Below are 6,110 nucleotides of genomic sequence, written 5' to 3'. Positions count from 1 at the left end.
GCAAATGAACTGACTTGCTCAAGGTCACACGGACACGGCCGAGTTGGCATTCTCTGCCTGTCTCATCTAGCCTGACATTGACCTTACTGGCCGTTACCTGCCTTCTGTGGAAGGACTAGTAGGGGTCACATGTCTGGTTCGTAGGGGACTGGGGTTTGAGCCCGTGGGTGGGTGCCCACAGGCCCCTCTTCCACTGCCCACCCCCCTACCGGGTGCCTTTGCCTCCTTTTAATGGGGACGGGGGCCTGACACCTGGTGCCCACCCTCCTGGCATGGCCACCCCAGCCAGTGCCCGTGTCCGCAGTGACCCGAGGAGCCTCTTCATTTCCCTGCGGTGGTAGGGGGCCGCCACCAGTGCGGGCTCGGAGCGTGAACCATTTGACTGAGGCCGGATATCCCTGCCACCGCTGTCACGAGGGCTGCCAGCCGGCCGTGTGCTCTAGGGAAATGAGCCACCTGTGCTGGCTCTCAGCTGCCAGGCTGACCCCGAGCTCCTGGGCTGGCGGTGGGGGCACTCTAGGAAGAGGCAGGATGGAGACCCACCGTCTTCACCAGCTGGTGTCTTGGTTTCCATGGAGCCGCCGCAGGCGTGGTCCTTGCACGTGGTCTATCAAGCCGGCTCGGGAAAGAGCCAGAGCCACGTCACGTGGCTGCAGCCCGTGCACCGGGCCTTGTGCCACGTCTAAAGAGCCTCACTGCAGCCCCCGAAGGTCTATGTGCTACTCCCCTTTTGCAGACGGAGAGACCGAGGCATGGGTGGGTGAAGTAACTACACACCAGCAGGACATGGTCCCTGTGTCCGCCTGCCAGGGCTTTGCTCTTAAGTGCCGCAGCGGCGCCTGGGAGCACACACAGCCCTGGGGTCAGGTCTTAGTGCCCCTTCCCCGAGCCTCGGCTCCCACGCCCACTCTGAGGCTTGGCACTTCTCGGGGAGCTGAGGATCACGTGACCCGTTCCCTACAGACTGAGGCGCTGGGTGAATAAGTACCCGTTATCCACTCCTGCCTCCCACCTCTGTCCTGGTTTCCTGTGCCCTGGCGCCACCGAGCACCTGTCACCCGGTCAGCAGCTCCCACCGGTTACCTGGAGCCAGACGGGCCTATGAGGGAGGCAGTGTTCTTCTAGCCATTTCCCAGATGAGGAAACTGCCCCGGGGAGGGAGACCCGCTCGGGGCAGGGACAGAACTCTTCCTGGTGACCATACCAGCACCCCGTGGTCCCTTTGGCCTGGTCCCTTGCAGGAACCCAGCAGCTTCCAGGTGGGAACCATCCAGGGCAGGGACGGATGAGGCTCAGGCGGCCCACCTCCACTCTCGGGGTGTCGGCAGCCTCCCTGGATGGTGGAACAGGAGCCACATGACTCCTAGGTGTCCAGCATACATCGGAATTCTGCCCAAGGGCTCTGGCGTGTCCTCCCTCCAGGCCCCATGTGCCCAGGCAGTCACACTCCAATCCCCGGAGCACTCGGCACAAGGGGCCGGGGCAGGGCGAGGGAGCTGAGGACCTGTCGGGTGCCCGCTCCATGGTGCGCATCGAGGCAGGCATCAGGAACAGAGTGGGGCTCAGAGAGGGACGTGCCTGGGATGTTCACACAGCCAGTAAGAGGCAGAGCCAGGGTCGGCAGCCAGGCTGGGCAGATCCGAGCCCTAGGAGGGTCGTACAGAGTCCTAGAGCCCAACCTTCTATCCGGGTTAAAATCAAGAACGCCACTGACACTGTGGTTCTGGTGTTTGCTCTCGTGCACCAGGCAGATTTCTGACATGTTCATCTTATTTACTCGCCCTCACCAAGGGTGGCTGTGGCCGCTTCAGAGGCAGGGAAGCAGAGAGGAGGCAGAGCTTGTCGCGCCGCCTGACCCCTGGCCCCCAGGGCTAGGCTTACAGGTGCAGGAACAGGACCGCCCCCTTCCCCATCCGGCCCTTCCCACTCCTGGCCAGAGCTCCCTGAGGCTTCCTCCCTGGGCTCAACGTCTCAACGTCCTTATTCCTTCATCTGCTCCCACGGGACGGGACGCGGTTTCTGCTTCTTCCTCCACCCAGGGGCCTCTCCAGGGGCCACACCATCTGCTCGCTCTACTTTTGCCTCTCAGAGGCGTGACTGATTAAGGCTGGGGTCCCTGGGAACTGGCTCCAAAGCTCCCCTGCCCAGGGACCCTCTCCCGGGTTGTCTCTGAACCAGGCTGGCTGGGGCCGCACGTCCGCCAGACCTTCCCAGGGGCAGAGGTCCTGCCGCCCGTGTCCCCTGCTGAGCTAGGTTTCCAGCTGCCCAATTTTGTCCTGGAGGAGGCGGCATAGGCAGGAAAGAAAGAGAAGGAAAATGCTGGGAGAGGGGGTGGGAGGGGGTTGGGTGCAGAGCAGCAAGGGGAACCGCGTGCAAATCTGTAGAGAGGTTGGAGGGTCAGGTGGAGGGGAGGAGCTGAGGCAGCGCCCCAGTCACGGGGGTCAGGCCTCTCTTCGGGGAGGCCCCTGTGCCCCAGCCCCCCTCCAGACACCACGGTGGGGGGAGGAGGGAGGTTCAGGGAGCTCTTTCCAACCCAAAGCAAATAGGGCCAGTTTCTTTCTGCGAGCCCTGGGGGAAGCAGATGCAAAGCAAATGGGCAGCTTTTCCTGACGCCTGTGTCTTTGTCCCCTCTCCTCCACATCCTTTGCATAAACCGGTCATGGTCTCTGCCACCCTGGCCACCGATGGCCACGCAGGTGTGAACGTGGGGACCTGGACCTGGACTGGGCCATCAGGGCTTCAGTCGTGCTGGGCCCTGGCCACCTCGGAGTGTGTGCACCCCGAATGAGAGTGCCAGTGGTGCAGGGTCCCCGGGCACCTGTCCTCAGGGCGGCCAGCACCCCAGCCTCACCCACTTGCCCCTCTGTATGCATCCGTGTCCGGGGCTTTCATCAGAATCTCAGAGGGATTCTCGCCCCTGCAATGCTAAGAAGCCCTGAATCCGTTTTACGGGGAGGGAGACTGCAGCCCAAAGAGTGGCGGTGACTTGCCTAGGGGTAGTTGGGCAGAGCGGGCCCGGAAGCCAAGACTCCTGACTCTCAGTCCAGTGCTCCTTCCTCAGACTTCGGCCTTCAGAGAGATCATCCCTGTCAAGGGGGCCCCTTATTCCTTTCTCATTGGAGCCCCTCAGGTGCCACCACCCCCTGCAGCCCCCACCAGGATCTCGGATTTCTCCAGGCCACATATTCGCTGTGTGGCTTTGGATAAGTTACTGTCCCTCTCTGAACCTCATCCTCCTTATCTGCCAAGTGGAGACATAACAGTAGCACATCGGAAGCATGACGGAGATGGGGAGGGCTCCACTCAGTGCTCGGCATGCCTTGAGACCGCAGAACATGTTAGTAAAGGAGGTGACCGTGCGCATGCCACCACTGTCCTCCCAGGCCATGTGGTACAGACCCTGCCTCCCCTGCAGAAGCCATATCCCTGTGTGTGCCTGTTGCGTCCCTTGGGTCCCACCCAGCCCTGCCACATGGCGGGCTCGCCAGTGCCGGCCGGGTGAATGGCCTGCACCCAGGGATGCTTTCTTTCTCTACCATCTCCTTACCCACCCACCAACCTACCCCCAGCCTGGCTGATTTTGCTGGAAGTCTCCAGAATGTTCCAGAGTCTTTCAGCAACCGGCATCTTGGTTGTCCCTCCTCAGAACTGCCGTGTGTCGTCATTGTGCCCTGGAATGACTGACTGACTGATCCTTCTCCAGCGCCAGCCTGGCTCTAAATCCTACTAGCTGTGTGACTCTTGGCAAGTTGGTTAACCTTTCAGCCTCAGTTTCCTTGTTTGTTTGTTTTAAGATTTTATTTATTTATTTATTTGAGAGAGAAAGAGAGCATGCACAGGGAGAGGGGCAGAGGGAGAGAGAGAAGCCGACTCCCCCACTGAGCAGGGAACCTGATGTGAGGCTCCAGCCCGGGACCCTGGGATTGTGACCTGAGCCAAAGGCAGAGGCAGAACCCACTGAGCCATCCAAGTGCCCCTCAGTTTCCTTGTTTTTATGTTTATTTTATTTTATTTTTTATTTTTTAAAGATTTTATTTATTTGTTTGAGAGAGAGAGAGAAAGAGAGAGAGAGCATGAGAGGAGAGAGGTCAGCCGGGGAAGCAGGGAGCCCGATGCGGGACCCGATCCCAGGACCCTAGGATCATGACCCGAGCTGAAGGCAGTCACTTAACCAACTGAGCCACCCAGGTGCCCCAGTTTCCTTGTTTTTAAAGTGGGATTTAATAATGGCTGCTTTGGGGTGCCTGGGTAGCTCGGTGGGTTAAGCTGCTGCCTTCAGCTCGGTTCATGATCAGGGTCCTGGGATCGAGCCCCGCCTCGGGCTTTCTGCTCAGCAGGGAGCCTGCTTCCCTTCCTCTCTCTGTCTGCCTGCCTCTCTGCCTACTTGCGATCTTTGTCTGTCAAATAAATAAATAAAATCTTTAAAAAAAAATAATGCTTGCTTCACAGAGTATTTGAGAGAATTAAATGATATAATGTACATAAAGTGCTTGACACGATGCCTGGCCTATACCACACCCTGGAAATGTGCTCTTTTGTTACCCTCCCCACTGCCCAAGTGTCCGGCCGGCAGGTGACTGGTCTCGGAGGCTCCGGCAGGCCATTCTGGGAACAGCCTCTGGGGACCCCATTCCTAGGAGGCCGCTGTGGTTTGGGGCAGGCTGCACACACAGGGTCACAGAGGATGGCTGGGCTGGGGCCAGGCTGGGGAGGCCTCCAATGCCAAGGCTAGGAGCCCAGCTGTGATCGTGCAGGCAATGGGGAATCCAGGAGGTGGTAGAGTGAGTTGGGGTAGAACTGTGTTCCGAACTGTCAGGGTCGGGTGACAGAGGTCTAGAAAGGAGGTGAGGTGGGTCTGAACTTGGGTGTGGCAAGAGGGGGAGGGGTCTGGAGAGAACCCCGTGGGTCGGGGGGCACCGAGGATGAAATCAGGCTGGGGCTTTTGACTTGCTGACGGCGGGGTTTGGGGCGGGGTATGGAGGATAAGGACAATCCAAAGAGGGCTTCCCCTTGTACAGACGAGGAAACTGAGGCCCGGAGAGTTGGGAGCCAGGCCCAGAACCCACCCCTCCAGAGAGCCAGGCACGGCTCTTCCTTTCGTGTTATGGGCTGGGTCTCCCCTCCCGAGCGCTGGTTGACATCGGCCCAGAGAGGGGCAGGGACAGGCCCAAGATCACACAGCAAATCTGCACGTTTCCACAGCACCAGGAGGCTTTTCCGGCCATTCTAAATGTCTGTGGGGTGACTCCACCCCAGGAGGGGCCAGGGTGGGGAGGGGTGCCCCCCCGAAGTTGCCAAAGATACCGAGCACCTTACGGGGAAGCTTCGTGAAGCTTTGGGCTCTTCCCGCAAGGTACTGCGTCTGTGGCGCCCGCCCCTGCGCCAACCCCATGGCAGTTTCTTCCTTTCCGGGAAAGGAAAATGTTGCTCTTTGGTCGATTTACCTTTCTCTAGGGTCTGCTCTGCACGCGCGGTTCCCACGCGCCATTTTACGTAACCCCCACACCCATCCCACGAGGCTGGAATTATTATCCTCATTTCAGGAGGGGAGAGAACAGAGGCTCAGAGATGCTAGTACCACCTGGGAGCGCACAGCAAACAGCTGAAGTTCAGTCCAGGCTGGCCGGGGTCATGTCGTCTCCAGCTGCCTCGATGAGGACATAGCCGTCGGTGGGAACCTGTCAGCCACGTAAGGCTGTGAGCCGTGCCCGTGACGACTGGGACCCCTGCCCCATGATGAAGCCCTTGAAGGAGGAGCCGGGCTTGGCTGGAGTGGGACAGGGCAGGACGGTGGGGTTTGGGGTCAGCTTTTGGTGTCTTGAAGCCTCCTCTCCTCATAGCCCTGGACCCCAGGGGCTCTGATGGGACCTGTCTGCTTTGAGCCTCCGGGTGCCCCCAGGCTCCTGCCGGGCCACGCATCGTCTGGGCTGGCCAGGACCAACACGGCATTACATGGCCAGGGTCTCTGATTCAAACGGGTGCCTGGTTTGCTGGGACCCTCCCCCTTCCATCCCACTGGGGTAGTCACCTTGGACTTTGGAAATGTTCAGCTTTCCTTTTGGACCGTACCCTGCCTCTTGGAGCTGGGTGCAAAGGGGGTGCCCCGAGGG

Source organism: Mustela lutreola, chromosome 10, assembly GCF_030435805.1.
Source record: "Mustela lutreola isolate mMusLut2 chromosome 10, mMusLut2.pri, whole genome shotgun sequence".
NCBI classification, from domain to species: Eukaryota; Metazoa; Chordata; class Mammalia; order Carnivora; family Mustelidae; genus Mustela; species Mustela lutreola.
Note: the sequence above shows the minus strand (reverse complement) of the source record.